The sequence below is a fragment of the Euprymna scolopes genome, chromosome 30 (assembly GCF_053919585.1).
Source record: "Euprymna scolopes isolate OS-2025 chromosome 30, ASM5391958v1, whole genome shotgun sequence".
Classification (NCBI taxonomy): Eukaryota; Metazoa; Mollusca; class Cephalopoda; order Sepiida; family Sepiolidae; genus Euprymna; species Euprymna scolopes.
The window spans coordinates 56,299,818-56,323,163 of NC_136511.1; positions in this window are offsets into that span (position 1 = coordinate 56,299,818).

Consider the following 23,346-nt stretch of genomic DNA (forward strand, 5'->3'; position numbering starts at 1 on the left):
GTCATGATAACCATAATATGCAAACAGCATCGTTTCCAGAGAATGGTGATGTAAAATTAAAGCAGGGGTAAACGCTGTAGACAAAAAACAGAGAGATGATAAAGAATGGCGTCACGTTATCAAGCAAAAAGAAAAATAACGTTTACAAATCAGTCTCTTTATGGAAGCCGTGCAAATGAGACACTGTCAATAATGTAGAGAACTCGATAATCTAAGCGAAATGATGCCTCGAATTCTCTGTCCGTGTGCGTCACTCATTTCACTAAGTTAGAAGATTAAGTTTAGAAGTAAATAACTGGCTAAGGAAATATTGATCTTTTTCTGCTGTATCAATTCTCCCCAAATAAAACCATTTATGAGAACTTTCAGCAAACGACTCTTTTTGTCCTTTATTTTCATGGGAAGAAGCTATTTTTTCTACAGCAACTACTAGACGAAATGGTGTCGACGAAAATAAGCGACTACAACAGAAGTGAACAAAAAGAGAGCACGTATAAACACTTCCACATATGTATACACACGTTTATTTTTGTATTGAAAACGTTACAATGTAACGTAAAATAATATACACACCGGGTAGGCATTATCTTTGAAATCAACTTATGTTACAGTGATTTTTAAAGCTTCCAGATATTTCCTAAATTTTGGTAAACTATTCGAAAAAACTAATTAATATTATTTGTCTGTTATCTAGTGTTAATAAATGAAATAATGCATTATTACACAGCTTTTCTATTGTTAATGTTATTTGTTGCTGAATGCAAAGACCATAACCATTTTAATTTACATTTGCTGTTGATAGTAAAGATGGCTTATTTCTAAAATATTCCGAGTAGGATAAAGGATATTAGCAAGGGAATTGAAGCAAATTACAATTTCTTGTTCTTAACAACATAAACCAACATTAAAGAAAAATAATGGTTAATCAGAATGAAATAATGATATTGGAGGGTATAAGCCTATTAACCTGTAAGTTCGAGAATCTGACTTCATATATAAAGTTCGAGAATCTAATTGACTTCATATATATATATATATATATATATATATATATATATATATATATATAGTCATCCACATAAAATACTGTTTTGCTGTCACAGCCCATCAGTGCGGCTAGACAGGCAATTACCTCAAGCCAGGATCGAAACCCAACCGCCCGTACGACAGTCAAGGCTTTGAACCATTACGCCAATCAAGCTGCTGTGTGGGCAGTGAATTAACGATGTTTTGACATCGTCCGAATACCTAAGCTTGATTTGTTTACACAAAGAACATCGCTTAATACGCTAATGGTATATCGTGTATCACTTCCCAATATGCTCGACTCAAGATAAGGATCATTATAGCCATCCATATACAGTACTGTTTCGCTGTATCACAGCTCATCATATATATATATATATATATATATATATATATATATATATATATATATATATAGAGAGAGAGAGAGAGAGAGAGAGAGAGAGGAAGAAATAAAAAGGAACAAACCGTATTATGTGTTCATCAACGTTTCGTCTTTATTTCGAGACTTCCTCTGGATGAATGAGATTAAGAGGAAGTCTCGAAATAAAGACAAAACGTTGATGAAAATATAATACGGTTTGTTCCTTTTTATTTCTCTATTTTGTCAGAATACTATTTCCATTATTTTCATCATATATATATATATATATATATATATATATATATATATATATATATATATATATGATGTATCAAGTGTTGCAATGTTAAATGGCATCGTCCTGGCGAGTATAAAATTCCTACTTGTTAGACATCGGTTTGGGTTATTGCTTGTTTGAGATGAAACAGATTTATTTCATAGTCGGATTTCACCACGGTTTGCTCGATCTGTGTTAGTAGACTTTCTTGTGTGTAGCGTGATTGCTCATATGACAGAGTACTCGCGCTGCATGCAAGAGGCTTGGGTTTCGAATCCCAGGTTTGGATATATCTAACTTATGAGCCCAAATGAGGGTGAAACTCGAGTCTTGGACTTCCAGTTTGTTAGCTATAATGGCTCTTGTGAGGTGCGACTGTGGAAATAATCAGTGCAGCTAGAATAACAACTAACTTGAAACTCGACCACCTAGGCGACTGTCGGCACTCCTAATTGTTACGCTATTCAGCTGCTGCTAGGATGGGTATGTGAATTAACAATGTTCAAACATTGTCCAAACGTCTAAGCTCTATTTGTTTGCTTGGTAGTCAACACTTATCAAGGCCAGGAGGCCACTCGAGGATAAGGGTTACTGAATGTAAGGTGGTAGTGTAGTGATTGTTAATGGTGGAAATTGGATAGAGTTTGATTATTTATGGGGATGAATCAACAAGAACTTGTTTACATTGGATTTGAAGGCTACCATGTTGTATTCAACCGGAAAGCAGGCCAACGGAACAGTGTTCCATAGGCGGGCAGTTCTAGGAAAGAATCTTTTCTTATGCTCATGAAATCTGCATTTATGTTTAGGCACAAATAGAGAGTGGGGGAAATCGTTTATAGTGGTTGTTGCTAGTTGAGTGTTTCTTTTGAAAGTTTGGGAGGATCATAGATTGGAGTTCAGTCGAGCAAATAACGATGAAGCAGAGACAGGATCGCAACGTTTCTTCTGTGAGAAAGAGGCTGCAGGGCATCACTTATTAGGTTCCGAAGCTTTTTTAAAGTGATGAAACAATTGATTGTAAACAAGTTGCTGTTTCATCGGAGGCAAAACAGGAATATGTAATGAAAGTCTTATAAAAATGCCAAAATCGTGAACCGCAAGAAAATTACATCCATTTCTCTTTTTTTTCATTTTTTTTTTTTAAGTTCCATGTATTTATCCAGTCTACTCCATATCATTATACAAACAACTTTTAATGGTAATTTTGTCATCTATATGATAATTAAACAGTTTGTTTCTCTTCCTGTCTGGTCGTTTATAAGTTGTGTAAAATAATTGCACCAACATGAAGCTTCCTTGAGACGCGTGATAAATCACAAGTAGGAGCTTAAAATGATATTTATATTAAACACTTATAGCTTCAAAAAGTACTGAACAGTATAGAAGTAAAGTTACTATTAAGAGTCATTGAGATATCAGATGTGTAATAGTGAAATTAAACTTAGACGACTACTACTACTACTACTACTACTAGACCGAGGAGAGAGCACTGGCCAGACCTCCGCTGGACAAGCGCGAAGAGAACTGGGATCGTGGGGAGGCTTACTGCCACTCAAATTCCAGTATAAACCAATGGCCACTACCAGCAAGAAATCAATGATATGAGGCTGTTGCGATGACGCAGATTTATTTGCAAATGCTATCGAAGGCAGTAGAGAGAGCTAGACGTCTGGGGAGACTTGTTGTCACTCAGCTTCCAGAAAACACCACAGGTCTCCAAACCGATTGTTTGTTGACTTGTTTGAAAGCTCCATATGAGCCAATAATAATACTAATAATAATAGTCTCTAAATCTATTGAATAGAATTATACCAAATTTGATATAAATTGACTTTGGGCTGCTGGATCACTATCATATTCGGTTTAACAAGCGTTTTACATGAGGGTACGTTTTGGACGACTTTTAGAAATTTACTATCAACCTGAACTATCTTCCATCAGTTATTTATTTATCTCTCTTTCTTTCAAGTCCCTTATTACCACTTTCTCAGACGTATCCGAAATGTTTAGATTTTGTGTGAAAGATTCAATATATATAACATTTAGGCTACCACAAGTAAGCTGTGGCGATTGTATTTGCATGAGTATATATTGAATAATGAGGTAAATAACTATAAAAAAAAGTTTATAATGAAGGTAAGGCGATTCATAAGTACATGTGGTGAATGACACCAAAGGTAACGACTGCTACTTATATCATAGCAGTCAAACAACGAAGTAATTATTTGTTGTAAAGGAGAAATACTCTCTATTAACAATCTTCCTAGGTGGAATGAGTATTTAATTTTGAAAGAAACTAGACCAAATACATTTTTAGTGTAAAAAATATAGAAGGATAAAAAACTGGCTAATCAGAGTTAAATATCAATTTTTTAGATTCAAGGCTATCGATGAGAAACTCTGAAAAATATATTAGCTTCATTATATATATATATATATATATATATATATATATATATATATATATAAAGCTGAACATCTGTGTGTGTGTCTGGTCACAAATAGGCTCCTATATGGTTGACCATTATAGAAAAATTATCACATATAATGATAGAAGATGTATTAAGACACAGGAATGGGTATGTTTGATCTGGCATAATGATGATTCATTAAAATTGTGGGGTCTGCGTTCACGCCTGGTCCACAAAGTATGGAAATAAAAATTTTAAAAATAAAAAAAAAGCGTTTACAAGTGTTTTTGATATAGATGTACATAATAATACTTTGATAAGTATGTTTTAACTTAAATAGGGATGGTATAATAAAATGTTGGGGTCTGCATTCGCGCCTGGCCTCCATAGAATGGAAATAGGCACAAACTTTAATAAAGACTTTTCATATCTATCTGTTTAAGTATACTTTGATAATTATGCTTCAGTTTGAAGAAATATGATATAATAAAATTATGGGGTGTTCGTTTGCATAACCTTGGTAAAATAAAAAAATGTAATGAATTCAAGCCTATGCCAGACGATAGCATTTTTGTTTTTGCTTAATAGACTTTTTATACTCATGTGTGTAAAACAGCACTAACCCTATTTGGGTTTAACCGGCTTTCTCCAAAGGAGGAAAATTCATGGGAGTATGAAATTCACAAGCGGTCCTCAGTTGCATGTATATCCCCATTAGATATTAAATGAGACTTTAGAACGATACCATCTACTTTTAAAAATATTTAAAAAAATCTTTTCAGAAAATAAAAGCACTGATATTTTGTCTAATACACAAGCGAGTATTTATGTCATTAGCAAATGTAAAAAAAAACTACAATATTGGTGAGATTCAACATTTCCTTGAAAAAAGATTATATTTGTATAAGAATGGTATTAAATAAGTGAATGAAAAAAATGCTTTCATCTCGCATATGCTTGAATCCAATTATAGTTTTGACTTTGCCAATACTACACTATTCAAATATGTGCATAACGTCAAGCATAGATATTCCATGGAAAGGACTCTAATTGTATATTCAAGCAGGAATATACAACAGAAACTAGACTTTTTCAATTTCTGTCTTTCGTACCAAAAACATCATATTGGAAAATATTAATATGACTTTATAATATGAGGGGCGTCCTAAAAGTAATGCCCCCTATTTTTTATTCTTTCCAAATGCATCCGAGAGGATTACAAATTGCATTGCTATGATGACTGAACTTATGGATTCATGACCTGAAAGTTTCATCTCTCTGTTGCAGATATTGACGGAATGAAACTCTAAAAAGCAACCCCTGTCATGGACGTGCACCAGAAGTAATTTGGTTAAGATCGTAAAAGGACTAGTTGTTAAAACTGGAAAAGAAAAAGACAAGATATTCGAGTAAAAAATGTAATAATTTTATAACTTAAAATATTGCAGCATTAACATCATATAATCAGTTCTTTATTAATGCTGCAATATTTTAAGTTATAAATTTATTATATTTTTTACTAGAATATCTTATCTTTTTCTTTTCCAGTTTTAACAACTAGTCCTTTTACTTTTCCATGTTAATCTTAACCATATTACATTTTATGCTCGCATTTTTCTATGTAATCCATGATTTTTCCAGGCTTTGTTTTGAAATAATATTTTCTCTCTGTTTCATGTGTTACCTATGAATTATTAATGACAGTACAGCTGAGCAACAGATTGGAACAGCGATGAATTATTATTATTATAAATCTTCTTTTATATCATGTTGCACCATCATCTCCGCCGTTTCCAGCCGATTTTAGGTAGCATAACAGATTTGGTTGCTATAGTAACCAACAGCCAATTAAAATAAAAAAAAAAACGTCTGTATGTTCCTTTCACATTCTGAGAATTTTTGAACACCGTGATTTTATTATAACTTGTTTTACTGAACGAAAATTGAATTTTTTTTTTCAAAATATAACTGAGAAGGTAACCTATGAATTGTAAAAATTGTTTGAAATTTGGTCACAAAATGAGTGAGCGATGAAGCTTTAAAAGCAGTTCTAAATGAGTAAAAATAACACTTAACCATATATTCAAACACGCGTTTTAATGATATATATGTTTCGGATTTTTTAACCATGTCCATATATATATATATATATATATATATATATCATAATTTAGTAATTTAAATTTTATGAAGTGAAATGGTTAAATTTCAAATCTTAAATTTTTATTATATGTAAGACAATACATTTCAATAAATATATCTCCTTAACCTATAGGTTTTCGATGTCTACCCATCTCCTCAGAGGAGAAAATATTAGCAAATATTATAATAGTTTATGCCTAATTTGCTAAATACAATAAACATAGAAAATCATAATTAAAAGTTTTTAAAGTTTCTAAGTCATAGAGTAAGGGAAATTATATATTGGTTCAAGATGAAAAGGATATTGAATTTCATATCCAAATTGTGTTGTAAATTCCGAAGTGAAAGTCTTTGGTAGCAGCGAGATAAAGGGATCCAATGCGTATTTTGAATCTTCCACGGCACAAGGTAACAATCCGAAGTAGGCATAATTCCTTGGTTTCTTCTTTGGTTAGATGATGAGTCCGGTAAATATTTGATTATATAAGTCCGGTGAAGCTGTTTTTTAATAAACATATCATTTTTATATATTTATTAATTTTTTTTTTTTTAATTATAATATATGAGTTTCAAAGTCCACTCCAAATTAAACTCAATTTGTGAATAAAAGCATATTCTGGCGACAGACAAAGCAAAAAAAAAAAAAAAAAAAAAAAAAAAAAAAACAACAACAACAACAACAACAACAACAACAACATACCAGTAGATCTATTGCATTACATTATTCTGAAGTATATATAGATATAACAAAAGTATATATATATATATATATATATATATATATATATATATATATATATATATATATATATATATATATATATATATATATATATATATATATATATATATATACTTCAGAATAAAATTATCCAACAATCAGCTGGTATGGAAACCTGTGATTATAAGATTTACAAAATATTACTGGCAGTAATATTCTATAAGTATTATCCCATCTAAATAAGAATTGCTCGATATACAAGATAGAGCAAATGAATCAAAATTTTGTGATTCAATGAATTTAAAAAATTTATGATGTGAAATGTTTGAGTTTCCTATCAAAGATTTTTATTATTCTATGTAAGGCAAAGAATATATTAGAAATATATATATATACATACATAACACCATTTTATGTCAATTTGGCTGAAAGCATCATTTACCATTAACATTGAGGTCCTCTGTGTTAAGGGTAAATGATGCCTTCAGCTATAATGACATAAAATGTGTTCTGCCTTAGGATATCAGATTTTTCATACCTTTATTAATCTGAGATTAAGTTTCATTTCAATTACAAATAGGAATAGCCTTGTTTTCGCTTATATAATGGGATATTTGAAAAAACTAATCTTTATCTTTGATGTTCCTTTTGTTTAAGGAGTAACAAAAGAGAGGAGAGTAAAGCGGAAACAAACTAGGAGAGGAAGCAGACAAAAGCATGAGAGTAGAACAAAAGCATGAAATAGAAATCTAGAAATAAAAGGGCATGAGTGGACATCATGGACCCTCCCCCCTTCCAGTCTTTTGACAAAGAAAAAAAAGGAAAAGAAACACTGGTAGAATTCTGACAACATTATATTCGGTTTTAATTATGAGATAGAGTATGAAATAAGACACGACAGAACAATAAAACAAGTTGTCTCAATATAAAAAGAAAAAGGAGAGGATTTCGTATAATGGCATAATACCACCTTCGAATAAAAGGTCAAATAACTAATTTTCTCGCTAATAAAACTCATCATTGAAAGTAGATGTTGTGTTGTAGGGTAAGGAAACTTGGTTGTGCAGGCCAAGCTTTACTCAACTTAAACCCAAGGTACAGCCTGCAATACAAAAGAACATAATGCTCCTGAGACATATTGTAAAGACAGTGACACACGAACAATGTACATATACAACAATAAATAAATAGTGAGGTAAAGTAAGTAATGAAAGCAAGACACCCATGTGTCTGCACCGATGCTGAGCTTGTTTCCTGCCAGTCTCCAAAACATAAACAAATATGAAAACGCTCGCTAGCGAAGTATGAAAATGTCACAGTAACAACAAAGTTAACCTACAAAACCAATATAACATGTTGTGAACTTGATATACGAGGTTTCTTCAATAATATTCCAGACTTGTTTTCGTATGGGCACTTTCATTGATAGTACACGCATAAAACTCTAGTCCCCTTCAAAGTAATCTTCTCCGCTTGCAATGTACTTGTTGTACCGTCGCAACAACTTTTGGAAGGTCCCATGAAAGTCCTCTTGTGCAGGTGTGTCAATGACCCTCGTCACAGCCTCTTTCATCTCATCACTTATTTCATAACGGCAGCCTCTAAGGTTTTCCTTGAACTTAGGGAATAACCAAAAGTCACAGGGAGCAAGGTCTGGACTATAGGGAGGGCGAGGAACTGTCTTGATACGCATCTTGGTCAAATAGTCTGTGACAAGGATGGAGCACCCTTGGGACAAACTTTAAGCAAATTTTCCGCTTCTTCAGTTCCTCGCAAATGATTGTGCATACAGTTCCCACACTGACATCAAACTATGCACTTATTGTCTCTATAGAAACACGACGGTCGTTATCCATGACATTCTATATTTGGCCAATCAACTTTGGTGTTCTGACTTCATTACGCCTCCCACACCTCCCATTATCCATCACAGACTCCCTACCTTTTTTGAATCTCTTATGCCACACAAAAACTAATGATCAATTCTTGCAAGATAGTCCAAAAGCAGTCTGATGCACTCCATACGTTTCTGTAGCATTTTCTTTTCAAATTTAAAACAGAATTATATTGTATATCGTTCTTCTAACTTGCCCTCACGTCCAGATTATATTTTTAAAATTCTCCAGCTATGACAATCAGGCTTTAGTAGGATATATTCCAATTCCTACTGTAGCTGTTCATTTGGACCTGAAATCATAAAAATTAGTCAATCATCTCATAAGATGTACAACAATAACATACTGAATTTTCAATAGTCAACAACAATTTTAAATGCTTGTACGAAAAAGTCCGGAAACTTATTGAAAGCACCTCGTACTAAGATTACATTATAACTTATTTGCTCGTACATTAGTTTGAAATAGTATAGTAAGCTAAACAGAGCATTAAAAGATAGTAGAATAGTACTATTAATAGAATTAATAGTATAGTTTCGGTTTCAGATAAATATCTCACCTTTGAAAGTAGATGCTGCCAACTTTCTGTACTGGTTCAGAACCTGACCCAAGGCCATGTCAGCATCTACTGGCAGTTTACGGTAAGCTTCCAGAAAAACAGCCAACAAAAACTGACACAATTAGCCAATGATCTACCAGCAAACGATAAAATTGTTTTGTTAATAGGAAAAAAAAAACCCGACACTTTTCATGAATAGGAAAAAAAATGTTTTCAATCGTAATAGTTTCTATGAAAAAACTTTGTTTCGGTCGGTACAAAAAAAAAACCCCCAAAAAAACAGGAAAAAAACATATTTTATTGAAATTTTTGTTTGGTAAAAAACATTGGATTTTCGTTCATAATTGTTTCTGTGTTTTCGTCTTAAAAACATATTTCTTTGAAGCATTTGTTGAAAAAAGACTTTAATATACTTTTCTGGAAAAGAATACAAATATTTCTTTTTCATGTAATGAAACTTACGGTAAGTCTTATCTCCTTGTATGAATGTTTTGTTCTCGGTGTTTTAAACTTATTGTCTGTCAGTGTTTGTGTTGGCAACGATTACTGTAAACTGCCGGAAGATGCCGACGCGACTTATGATTAGTTGGTACGTAATTTAGAGTACATTATAACTACTACCAAACGTGAACGGTGGTATATTAGTCTGGAATTGTCAACTAAATTGAGCATTAAAACATAGTACTATTAATAGGAGTAATAGCATAGTTTCGTCTTCAGACAGATAAATATTATATCCTCATTATTAATAGATTATATTTTTAACCTGTTTTTAGGAGAGGGATTTTTAGCACCCAATTTATGCTATGATGTGGAAGGGATAGTTTTAGAATGACAATGTATTTGATGTTCCTATTTACAATGCCTCCCCACGGGACAGTTAGACACCAGGGTCGTTTTTTAACGTGGAGAAAAGGAACAAAAATAAAAATTGTCCCAGTCGTGAAGGATTTCTCCTCCGCTGACAGAGAACAAGAAATTGAAGTGAAGCATCTGAAGAACAGATACTACACTTTGATCTTGTCCCAATGTATTTGATGTTAGCGAACCCATGAAAGCAAAGCACATATTTTCACACTCATTCGATTTCAGAAATACAATGTTTCTATTAAAAACTTCCAAAGGACCAATTATATTTTCAGAACCCCAATTAATTATGTTAGCAGCTGAAAGTAACGGGTTAACATGACACCTTATCTCATGTTGTTCAAACTTTTCAAACAAAACAAACACATATTTTCAAATTGACTTGATCTTGGAATAATTTTTTTTTTATCAAAAAAATGAAAAAAATATTCATATTTATTTCTATAGGGTGTCTCAAAATGATCCGACATATTTGTAGTCCCCCCCCATCCCAAAGAATATTATAATTAATGCCATTTTATTTTAATTAGGTCAAAATTTACGTAGAACGCCATTTTATTTTAATTAGGTCAAAATGCATTTATATATATCTGAATTTATGTATTTTTAAACATTTTTAGAATATCTTTATAAATTAAACTGTTGAATGTAGTGATATTGCTTGGCCCGCAAGATCATCTGATTTAAACCTCTGCGATTTTTTTTCTTGTGGGATAGTTGAAATTAAAAGTATTCGACCACCGCCCTCGATCTCTTGACGGATTAAAACGAGATATCTGTTCAGAAATTGTTGCTATTCCACCCGAAATGATCCATCGATTTATTGGAAACTTTGAGATAACTTTGTGATTTTTACTTTAAATAAGGGAGATTTGTTTAAGTGGTGAGTATAGGATATTTCGTTTTTCAATGCGCCTTCCTCGCCTCTTCCTACTCCCCTTCCTTCCCTTCTTTCATCTGCTTGTCTTTGTCTAATTTTCTTGTCTTACGTCCTCCTTCTCTCCTCTTTCATCTTTCTGTTGTCTTCTTTCTCCCACTTCCTTTTCTTCATACCAAGACACGACAAAAAAAAAAAAAAAAAAAAAAAAGCACACCAGCATTAATATATAGATATCTTTAAGTAGAAAATTTTGTTGTTTTAAATAAAGAAAAATGGTTTCTTCATTCTTAAAAGGTTTGAGCTTTTACTGCTGTTGAATTTAAAGACCACATAGTCAGTTTAGAACCTATTGTAGATCTAGTTTTAGAAATGTTTTGTGCATGTATATGACTCAGCTAGTTAGAATATTTTGATTCGCTTGATTTGGTTTTGTTGGCAATGGTTTCCCTGATATTATAAGATAATCACATGAAATACCTGTAGCAGATGGATATGCAACAATTACAAGGAGGAGCGAGTTCTCGCAGCTGGAGATTTTGAAACACACTTCCTTCCTGGCATGTCCAATCCGAAGCCAGCTCTCAGTCACATGACTGAGTTTATAAAACGTTAAACCGGCAACGCTCTCTCTCCCTTTCTTCCCAGATTTCGGATGTAGCAGCTCCACGTGGAAAGGACCTGTCGGCCCCAACTTCTCTTGCAGGACACACAAAAGAACTTACCCAGCCTACGGGATCGGGGTCCGACTATGATGGAATGCAAACAAGCCAACATGGCTATCTCCACATGCGGTATACACACGAACACATTCTACACTACTGCCTCTGACGAAGGCCAGAGGAATAGTTGGCCGAAACCTTGTGAATAAACAAACCAATAAAAGATGAAAAACAACAACTAATAAAGATGAGACTAATAGTCCGAAATAAAAATAAATTAATATATATAATGCTCATCTCAAAAATGAATTCCAATTAAGGAATAATATATATACCAGTCGGTACGGACCCTACTATGGAAGATCAGATAATAAATAAAAAAAACGTTGATTTATAAGATCAAAAAATCCAACCTTGATTGCCCTTCGGGGCCCGTGACGCAGTTGATAGAGACGTTGAATCTCTACAGTTCCAGTCGAACATTGTCTGAAGATAGCGGTTTCGATCCCACCCAAAGCGTGCCAGAGGTTTACTTGGCCAAAATGTGGTGAGACGACAACAACTACAGATAGTAGTGATGGCTGAGAATGCAGTTAGGAGATTCAAAGTTCCTATCCGTCACGGTTACCACCTGACGAAGGCCAGAGGAATAGTTGGCCGAAACGTTGTGAATAAACAAACCAATAAAAGATCAAAAACAACAACTAATAAAGATGAGACTAATAGTCCGAAATAAAAATAAATTAATACTGCCTCTATTGTATCGTTACGCACGCTTCTATTATGCTACTAATTTCTAGGAGACAAACAATATACATAATACATATACAAATATACCTGAACTCTTTTCTCTTTCAACAAGGTTTCGACTATGATGGAATACAAACAAGCCAGCATGGTTATCTCCACATGCAGTACACGTACCAACTTTCTTTCTCATGTTAAAGGACTAATATGAAGTTCAAGGAGACAAATAATCCGTTATGGCGACGAACCATGACTTCAAACAATTTCATGAACTCTTCTCTCTTTCAACAGGCCTGCATAATCATCAACGTTTCTACACGGAAACTCTTTTAACGACTAACCTGTTTCCTTATTCTTACTAACGAAGAAGACCGATAAAGCTGTTTTTGAGTGTTAGAATGAGGCTTCTTGCCTTACCACATAAAGGTTGACAGCATCACTAATAAAAGCGTTTCTATGGACACAGCAGGAATCGAATATAGCTCGCTAAGTCGTCAGTTTATGACAGTATCCACTTCATCGTCATCTTCTCATTTTTGTGCATGTGATTAGCGATTCACACACACACACACACACACACACACACACACACACACACACACACACACACACACACACACACACACACACACGCACACACACACACACACACACACACACACACATATATATATAAAAAAACTGCAAAGTAATTACATTTCAATATATATGTGTGTGTGTGTGTGTGTGTGTGTATGTGCATGCATGCGTGTGTGTGTGTGTATTGAAATCTAATTACATTGCAACTCTTATATTTTGCTTTTATCCTATTTTGTGAATTTTTTTTTTTTTCATATCAATATTTAACAAACCATATGCTACAATACAATGATGCTGGGCTTAACAGAGCTGAGAGCAAGACGATAACAAGATACCAAGGCCTTATCTACGACATGAAAAGAAACTGGAATCTTAAGAAAATTTCCATCATTCCGGTAATTATAGGAGCAACCGAACTTAATTTCAAAAACTATCTCTCGAATATACCTGGTGAACAAAGTGCGATAGAAGTACAAACAATTGCACTCAAAGGAAAGGTTAGAATTTTAGAAAGAGCTCTTGGTTGGAGTAACTGAAATAGTGGGCGAATCTCTGACATCCATCAGAATGCCCCATCCCCGTAAAAACAAAACGATTAGAAAATTAATACACGTAAAAAGAATAAGAAACGAGATTAAATTTATGCTTATTAAAGACCACACTTGAACTTCTGCATGTCAGTACAGGCCACAGGGGAGACAATCGAAGCAGCAAAACTGAAGTTGGCCTGCAGGACACTATATCTACAAATGTAGGTAAATTGGGTATATTTTATTGGTTTGAAAATAGAGGTTCTTTTTTACCAACTGTTATTAAATTTTAGCAATAAAATAGTACTATAATCTTCAAAAAAAAACTGCAAATTTTCATGTAGTTTCGTCCCATTGAACCAAAGATATGAGTATTTTAATATTCAATTTGGATTTGGCCTTGGTGGAGGGGAGACTAAAACTTGATGCTATGGTCTCAAATGATCTGAAATAACAAGTGGAGACTTGATTCAAAATATTTCTCATATGTTATATTTTCCTTCTTTTGTTTTCATACATAAAGTAAATTTCACAGTGTATACGGATTATTTGATATTTGCAATCATACCTTATTATTTCCAAAAGAGGGGAGATATAACATATGAGAAATATTTTGAATATCAGATCATTTGAAATCATAGCAGCAAGTTTTAGTCTCCCTTCCATCAAGGCCAGAGGTTTGGGAAAATTATATATATATATATATATATATATATATATATATATATATATATATATATATATATATATATATATATATACAGTGATGATCATATTTATTGGCACGGTAAAATAAAAGTTAAATTTTGTCTAATAAATTCTGAAAAAGGGATTAAATTAAAGAAAATAACAAAGTATATTATGTATTTTTAACTGGCCTTTCCGATGCAGCAATCGGATTTTAGAAAAAATAAATAACAAAGGAACAACAAACATAATTGCAAAAAACCCTTGTTCAAAATTATTGGCACGGCTTTGTTTTTCTTTTAGTATCAGTATAATATCAATCAATTTCCGGTTTACATGCTTTCTGAACTTTTTTATAGCCATATTATGCTTGTTTAACGCTAATTCAGTGAATAATTTTTTTCAGATAATTTTTAGATAGCGATTTATTTAAACTATTATAAGTGACTAAATTATAATTTTCAATCGCCATGGTTAAAACTAAGGAACACAGCGAAGACGTCAGGAAGCTTGTTGTAGCATGCCATACCAATGGGGAGGGCTATGATAAGATTTCAAAGAAGCTAAACCTTCCCAAATCCACTGTTAGAGCCATAATAAACAAGTTCAAATTGCAAGGCCACGTTATGAGTTTAGAGGGTAGAGGGAGAAAAAGGATTCTTTCCCCAAGAGATGAACGGAAAATTGTTCGACAAGTAAAACAAAACCCAAGGATCTCTGTTGGGGAGATTGTTGATGAACAGAGCACCTCTGGAGTGAATGTATCTCGACATACAGTTGGTAGAGTTTTGAAGAGAGCTGGTTTAAAAGCATGTCGTCCGAGAAAGACTCCCTTATTGAAGCCTATGCACCTGAAAGCAAGGCTAGCCTTTGCAAAACGTCATATTGATAAAGATGTTGCATTCTGGAAACGTGTTCTATGGACTGACGAAACGAAAATAGAGTTATTTGGCCATAATAAAGCGTCTTATATTTACAGAAAATCTGGCGAAGCTTTCCTGCCTAAGAACACCATACCCACAGTGAAGCACGGTGGAGGCAGTTTGATGTTTTGGGGATCCTTTGCTGCCTCTGGACCAGGGCGACTTGTTAAGGTCACAGGTAGCATAAAAAAGGAAGATTATGTTAAAATATTGGATGAAAACCTGAAAGACTCTCACTTGGTCGTCGTTGGTGGTTCATGCAAGATAATGACCCAAAGCATTCGGCTAAACTGACTAAGAAATGGCTTGAGGACAATCATATTAATGTTTTGGAGTGGCCATCACAAAGCCCAGACCTTAATCCAATTGAAAATTTATGGAGAACATTAAAATTGAGGGTAATGCAAAGGAAGCCTAAGAATCTTATTCAATTGGAGGATTATTGTCAGGAAGAGTGGGCTAAAATTACTACTGAAGAGTGCAACAACTTGGTTGTAAACTATGAAAAGCGACTGAGGAAGGTAATCAAGGCCAAAGGCTATACAATTGATTATTAAATAAATCGTGCCAATAATTTTGAACAAGGGTTTTTTGCAATTATGTTTGTTGTTCCTTTGTTATTTATTTTTTCTAAAATCCGATTGCTGCATCGGAAAGGCCAGTTAAAAATATATAACTACTTTATTTACTCGCATAAAATTAATATACGAAAATATAAATTTATGTGTAAACTTTAAGTATTTACTTCAAAAGTGCTCAATACGTAGGTAGAGCTAGTTAGTAAGTTATAAAATATATATGGCGATTAAGCTCCACTGAATATTCCGCGTTTCATCCACTCTAGGACTCTTTAGGCTTATGCGCATAAGCCTGAAGAGTCCTAGAGTGTATGAAACGCAGAATATTCAGTGTAGCTTAATCGCCATATATATTTTATAACTTACTATATATATATATATATATATATATATATATATATATATATATATATATATAAAAGATACAATGAATGTTAACATATCTCCAGCTCACTCTTTTTGATTTGATTCTTCATTCAAACAGTGCACTCATTGCACTCAAAGTTCAAGAAAAAAAAAATAAATTTAAGTTCACTGGGTTAGCTAATTTTGATTAAAAGTCGTAGAGGACACTTTCTCATTGGTAAAAACTGAAACCTATCAGAAAGAAAGAGCCATCCATTTTTATTCATTTATTTTAAAAATGAGATTCCATCTTAATTCTGTTCAATTGATTAGATCCATTCAAGATCGCAGAAAGATGATAAAATGAGAACCATGCATTATTTTGATCAGTGGAAGGGCAAAGTAAAATGTCACAAAAAGATTATTTGGAAATTTTATCTCGTAAAGAAATTTGATAAAATCGTTTTCGCTTTCCTATTATTGCTATTTCATGATTTTTTCTTTTTGTAAATTCCAAAATGTTTTTCTCATTCAAATTAATTTAAATTCAAATAAACGGCAGGATAAACAGTTTGTGTTGCAGATAATTTGCCATGCTTTCTCTTTGGGTACATCAACATGGTAATAAATGTAAAACTAACAATCATATTTATTCCTTAGCCTTCGGGCCAAGATCACAGTGACAGCTCCACCCCCAACTACCCCATCTTTTCTTTTGTCCCAAACTTAGTTCTTCGAGCCCTTAGGGATCGACCTGCTTGTTTTCGGCTTTCATCAAGCTATATTTATTCAATAATCGATATTTATTCAATAAATCCTACCTAGCAAACATGAACGAGTTTTCCAGGTACGAGTTTTCCGAGTACGAGTTTTCCGGGGACACGTTTTCTTAAATTCGTTGTTTTGACTTCCCCCCCCCCACTACCACTTTTTCATCAAGTTCATTAACAATGTGCGGTATGCTATCCCATGAGCGTTGAGAGGTCCCTACTAACAACTTTTTCTTTTTTGTCTTTTTCCCCACCCTCTACCAATGAAATCATTTTTTTCACTCTTGTTGAATTTGTTTATCTTTTAATACATATAAGGCAAAATGTGTGTGTGTGTGTGTGTGCGTGTGTGTGTGTGCGTGTGTGTGTGTGTGTGTGTGTGTGTGTCTCGCAAAACTTTCCACACACGCGACGGATCCTCACGAGATCTGTATCGTTTTCAAGCTCGATCCTTCGGACGACAAATATTAAAAAATTGGCCAAAAACATTCATTCCTTCACCCTCAACCGGGCAGGATGGGTCGCTTTTTTCGCCGACATTTTAGCAAGTCATCGTCATCGTTGGACTGACTACGCTTACTTTCAACGCTCTTGACTTCCGGTTGCGCGATGGAGACATCGGCTAAGACGTTACAATTTTTATTTTCCTCCTTCGCGTTACTGGTTCGAGCCTGCTTGCTTACTGCCTTTTTTTTTTTTCTAACTTTCTTCACCTAAACTGCCTACTGTTGTTTTGATCCCCTCCCCCACTACCACGTTTTTATTCCCTCTTCTAGGGTTCCTTACTACACCTCCACACGCCCGGGCAATGCCGGGTACCCCACTAGTCTAATATATAAAAGGCAAAATGTATGTACGTGCGTGTGTGTGTTTGTATGGCTGTCAAAAACTTTCGGAACATGACGAAACCGGTATCGTTTTGAAGCTCGATCTTTTGGACGACAACTACCGAAAAAATTGGCCCAAAACATTAATTCTTTCATCTTCAACTCGCCAGTTTTCTACAAGGAAGGGTTGCTTTTTCCGACAACATTTTTGCAAGTCATCGTCTCCTTTTGATTGATTATGCTTTCTTTTGACGCCCGCAACTTCCGGTTTTGCCATGGACGCATCGACAAAGACGTCACTTTTTTTGTTTTTTGTTTTATACCTTTTTTTCCTGCTTCGCGTTACGGGTTCGAGCCTGCTTGCTTACTACCACTTTTTTGTTTTTTAATACCTCTCTTCACCAGGGCTGCCTAATTTTTGCGGGGGGGGGGGCTTCCTTACTTGCCACACCCCGGCAACGCCGGGTACCTCCGCTAATTTATAAATTAAAAACGATTAAGCTTTTTTGTTTAAAAAAAATATCGATTTGATCTGAGAACAGTAAGTAGAACAGTCCCTATAGTGACTGTTGTTAGTGAGAAATTTAGCTAGGGATACCCCTTAGACGAGTAAAAAGGTCCGGTGACAAAGATGACCATACTCCCTCCTCGCTCCTCAATTTGTGAGTTGGCCTCGTGCCTAATTGTTTATTATTTGTAATTTTACAGAAAATAAATGTTAAAAATCTGACAGTGTAGTATCTGTTCTGATGCTACACTTAATCTTTTCTATCTTCGTCACTAGAGAAGAAATCCTTCATGACCGAGACAGTTTTTATGTTTGTTCCTGTTGATCTAATAAAAAAAAATTACATAACGGCTTGAATTTAAGTTTAAAATGTAAATCATGGTTTATTTGAGCCAAGTTATGTTCATCTGGATTTAAAAGTTAAAAACCGCAAGAACTTTCATGTCAACCTGATTTTACATATGCGTGTCTGTGTGTGTGTGTGTGTGGCTGACGGGAGCCTAATATCATTTACGTTTTACCATTAACTGGTCCCCTTTATGTTGGGCTTGAAACCGACGGTGCCAATGTTTTTCTGAACTTCTGTACTTTTAAATAAATAAATAAATAAATAAATAAATATATATATATATATATATATACATATATACATATATATATATATATATACATATATATATATATATATATATATATATATATATATATATATATATATATATATATATATATATATATATATATATATAATAACAAGTAGTTAATAAAACATGTTAAAAAATACTTTCAAAAAGAGTTAAAAGCATATTTAATTTTTAAAAGGAAGCACAAAATAAGTGGTAAGGACTATCCACTTATTTTGTGCTTCCTTTTTTAAAATTAAATATGTTTTTAACTTCTTTTTCAAAGTGTTTTTAACATGTTTTATTAACTACTTGTTATTGTTATTATAAGCTCTATTTCCTATTTGGTTTCATCGAGCTTTTACATCTGGTTGAGATTACTTTATAAATATTAACTCTTAAATATTTATGATGTACCTTAGATTTGCCATCTTGGATTATCTTGGTAAACTTAATTGTAATTCTTTTATTTATATATATATATATATATATATATATATATATATATATATATATATATATATATATATATATATGCAAGAATTTCATAATTTTAACAACAAACTATGCTAAATTTGTAAAACCACATTAGATCACATAAAAAGTAGACCCTTCTTCCCTAACCCCCAAATATATAACTGCATAAAATTTATCTCCCATAAAAAAAGACAAAAAAAAGGTGGTTTATTACTCTTAAAACGCTAGAATGACCCGGAAATGGAGGATCTTTTTCTGTAAAATGTATATGCAAAACTGATTCCCTCCTACCAAGTCTAAATTAAAAAAAAATTTTTTTTCTTATAAACAGGTCTTTCAGAGTCTTTAGAAGACTATTTTGGTTAAGATAATATTGTTTCAATGGCAACCATCTTAAAGCTGAAAAGTTCAAATAATCTTTATTTAATAGAAAAGGAATAAACAATAGATTGTACTTACGTGTAGATTGTTTATTGGGTATTTTAGCAGCTTAACCGATAAACGACTATACGAAAAAAAAATATATATACAACAAATAAATGGCACTGTATGTAGCCAATAAAAGTTAATTTTATACCTAATTGGCTCATTTGTTTGTAATTTTCAAGTATTTTTATTGGTCTTTATTTAATTTCACAAATTCAATTTTTCTCAGCGGATTTAAAAAAAAAAAAAAAAAATGGCGGCATATTTTTTTTTTTTTTGGAAGGAAAGCCTCGTTTTGAATTCAAGGTTTATAGGGGTTTTGGATTTTTGGGGGTATTTTTTTACAAGAATACTTAGCGTAATGTAAACACTCCAACCACCCTATGTTAAGAACGGCTTTAGAAATAAACTCCTCCAACCTCTCCATGTTAAGAACGGCTTTCAGAATTAACACCCCAACATCCCCATGTTAAGAACAGCTTTCGGAATAAACACCCCCAACCTCGAAAGCCGTTCTTAACATGGGGAAGTTGGGGTGCTTATAGTACGCTGAGTACTCTCGTAAAAAAATACCAAAAAATTCAAAACGAGGCTTGCTTTCCAAAGAAGAAGATGCCGCCATTTTGTTTTGCTTTTTTAGTCCGCTCGGAAAAACTGAATTTCTGAGATTATATAAAGAGCAATAAAAACTGCTTGAAAACACAAACAAATGAGTCAGGTTAGTATAAAATTAACTTTTATTGCCTACAGTGCCATTTATTTGTTGTATATTTATTTATTTATTTTTTTTCATATAGTCGATTGTTGGTTAATCTGCTAAATGCCCGTTTATTGTTTAAATACATATATATATATATATATGTATATATATAATTTCTTCTGTTAGCTTACAACAAAAATTTATTTAATGAAAATTTAAAGGTTTCAAAATAACCATTTTATCAACTCGAAAAGTTTAAATTGAGCGTATGAACGTTTCTGAATTGTTTTAGATGAGCATTGATTATTCATATTCTTTGGATTCTTTGGACTACAGTTAAATATGTTGGTATTATCAGAAAGTAAAGTTCAAATAACGAATTCCCAACCGCTATGTTCTCCCTCTCGCAATTCTCATTAAACCTCAGCGCACATGTGTCAGAACTGGCTTCTGCCAAAGAGACGCCCTCTCTCTCTCTCTCTGACACACAGGCATTTTATTTGAAAAACCGACTGCATCTAATTTGCATATTTCCCCCAAATCTCATTAACTCACACGTGACCACCAGTTCATAAATAGTAGGAACGATCATTATTTTTCTTCCTTTGCCCCTTTTCTGAAACGGACGGCACGTTGTACAAGGTCAGGTTAGTATTACGTTTTAACCACAGTGTTCTCATCTTAAGTGTTGCTTTCACATTCCGGTCGATGTAATCTCCGACATTCTTCGACCAAGGGAAGAGTCTATGAGGCACATGTACGTAGTGTGATGCCGTATAGAAGTGAAACTTAACCAGTGAGGGTTGAAAACATTTGTTGCTTGGCGGGATCAAGGACCTGTAGCGTAATGGATAAAGTACTTGGTAAAATTCAGTTGTAAAGTTACACTCTTCTGGAGGTTGAATGTTCATTCCTCAACGCGGATGACAGTCAAAATACAATTGCAAATTACTTAGGACTTTTGCCCAGTAATGGCTGACGGAACAAGAGCATGCTATCCCCATACAGATTCTAGAGTTCAACAAGATACACCTGAAGAAAGTCAGAGATTCAATCGACTGAAACGTTGTGAAAATAACACTTAAGATGAGAACAATAGTCCGAAAAATTGAAATAATACGAATAAGCTTATGAAGTTACAAAATTCACAAACAAGAAATTGTCAGTTGTGAATAATGCAGTATACCAGAATACAACATTACAAAAGTTTTTTTTACTTTATATATAAAATCTAGAAATTTATGTGGAAAGCAAAAGTGTGTGGCTTCGTGTTATATGCTTTACTGCAGTTTTTATTTTCTTTATGGTTCCTCGGTAGAATAGAGGCGCCATCATTAAAATTATATTCCATAGACATAAGTTTTCTTACACAATTAAAACTTACAATTGCAAAAAAAAAAAAAAATAAATAAATAAAAATAAAAAATAAAATAAATTATAATAATAATTAGGTTTACTCAAACAGAGTTGCAGGTGAAGATTGTTAACGATATTCTGAACACCTGGGACAAGAATTTCTAGCGTAGGACCTGCCCTTAGTAGTAGTAGTAGTAGTAGTAGTAGTAAGAAAAATAGATAATAACTTGAATCACCTCTTAAAAATATGCATTGTTATTAACATTGGTTGATCCCATGGAAAGTAGCCATAGACTGTCTGAAAAGAGGGATAACATAAAAGGTTGTGCTGTTGTTGTTGTTGTTGTTGTTGTTGTTGTAGTAGTAGTAGTAGTAGTAGCAGTGGTAGTAGTTAAAAAAGATAAAAAGATAATAACTTGAATTGTCTTATGAGAACCAACAGTGGTCGTTACCATGGAAAGTGACAGCAGGGGGACAGCACGATCCAGACTACGAGTGGAAGGAAACGGAAATTACTGAAATATTGGAGAAACTTATTGTCACTCAGATTACATGGAAAATCATCTAGTATCGCTAGTGACAGCTGAAGCAAGAACACTGAGTAGTTCGCTACAGTTCATGATGAAATGAAACGAGAGTAACGATATATGTTAGGAGACATGCTGTCACTCAGATTCCAAGGAAAGCCAGCTGTTATTATCAGCAAGATATCACTGGAAACGACTCATGTGTAGCACTACACTATAGCACTGTAGCAATAATAGGAATGAAATTAATTTAAAATTAAGAGAAGAAAAAAATTTAATTTGTATGATTGGGAGAAAAATAGTATTCTTTTTTTTTTTTTTTTTTTTTTTTTTACAAAGGCATCACCACATTATCAAGGCCCAGAGGCCACTCAAGGATAAGGGTTAAAGAGTGTACAGTAGAAATTGGTCAATATAGTAATTATTAATAATGAAAATTTGGTAAATTTAATAACTTATATGGAACGGCTCATCAAGAACTTATTTACTTTAGACTTGAACACAACCATATTGTAGTCAGCCGGAAAGCAGGAAAACGGAAGACAATTCCATAGGCGTGCAGTTCTAAGAAAGAAGCTTTGTTCATGGAATCTACGTTTAGGTTTAGGCACAGATAAAGAGTGGGGGAAATTATTGATAGTGTTTACAGCTAGACGAGTGTTTCTTGTGAAAGTTTGGCGAGGGGGGACCATAGATTGAAGCTCAGTTGAACACTTTCCATGAAAATAACGATACATCAGAGACAAACTCGCAACATCTCTTCTGTGAGATAGAGGTTGCAAGGAGGAGAAAAGGACATCTCCTACGAGGCTACGAAGTCTATTTTGAACTCTATCAAGGCAGGACAAGTCCTTTCTAGCAGCTCCTGCCCAGATGTGGCAACAGTATTCCATCCTTGGACGTACCTGGCTCTTATATAGGTAGAGAATAGCATCAGCA